Here is a 1,222-nt window from a genome sequence, read left to right on the forward strand (position 1 = left end):
GGCGCAGGGTAGCAAGAAGCTCTCCACACATTCACTGGACTTGGGCTAGGACTGGGTCTGGGGGCTCTTGGAACACGGCAGAAATTCCTACTCAGTGGGTGGGGTGGGGGAGGTACTGCAGAGTGATGGGGGGGCGGCCCAAGGTGGTGGGAGAGGGTCCGGCCCAAGCTACACTTTGCTGGGACTGGTCCCCCAGCTCAAGGTAGCAGGAAGCTCTCCCACACACTCACCGGACCTGGGCTAGGACTGGGTCTCTTGGTGGAATTCTTGAAGGATGCCAAGTTCTGAGGTATGAGGCATGATTCTGTGCCTGGTGTTCCAAGCTGGTGATAGTTGGAGAGGCCAAAGCCATATATGTTGCCCTTGTGGGAGATGGCAAATGTGAAATAGGCACAACAGAAGGCATCTTGGAACCTCACATAGCCCCGGCTTCCTCTGGACTTCAGCATCACACATTTGGGGACAAGGAGTCACTCAAAGCCCTTCTGGCCACCATGGTTGGCAAATAACTCAGGCACACACCCCAGCTTGCCCCGCTCCCATAACCCAAGGTGTAGAGGTTGCCATCAACTGTCAGCATCACCAAGTGGTCCACTTGCACAGGCACCATACTCTTCTTCATGAGCTCCAACAATCCAATCACACCATTTTTGTCCTGAAAGGAGCCCCAAAGGAAGACATGGCTGTCCTTGGTGATGGTTACTGTGTGACTATCCCCTGCTGATACATGTACCACGTTCTCTTATAGTACTACTTTTCCAGGGACCATCTCTGAGCCTTCCACTGATGTGTCCCTTCCTAGGGCACCTTAATCATTGCAGCCAAAGGAGTAGATCTGGCCACTCTTGCTGAGACACACAGTGTGCATACCTCCTGCCTTGGCCTGAACCACCTCCTCTGGTATGTACATGACGGCCAGCCTCTTCCTTTCCATCACACTCTCCCCAAGCCCCAGCTGGCCCATGGTGCCCTGGCCCAGAGTCAGAACCATGCCTGCAGATGTACTGTGAGACCTGTGTGAGACTTTCACTTTCTTGTTTTTGGGGACACCATCTTCTGAGGGTAATGTTATCTTAGCTACACACCTGGGGGGCATCTTTGTGTCCTCAGTGTAGTTCTGGGGTCCATTAAATTTTTTTATAATTTAATTTTATATTATTTTGAAGAGTAAAAACAAAAGCAAAAAAATAGTAGCAGAAACAAAGACAGAAACAGGGCAACA

General features: G+C 51.1%; 1 pseudogene; it reads right to left on the bottom strand.

Moving 5' to 3' along the window:
- Positions 1 to 235: 235 nt before the first annotated feature.
- Positions 236 to 1,116, bottom strand: LOC101581427 (annotated as a pseudogene).
- Positions 1,117 to 1,222: the final 106 nt, after the last annotated feature.

Source organism: Octodon degus, unplaced genomic scaffold (assembly GCF_000260255.1).
Source record: "Octodon degus isolate 3935 unplaced genomic scaffold, OctDeg1.0 scaffold01831, whole genome shotgun sequence".
Taxonomy (NCBI): domain Eukaryota; kingdom Metazoa; phylum Chordata; class Mammalia; order Rodentia; family Octodontidae; genus Octodon; species Octodon degus.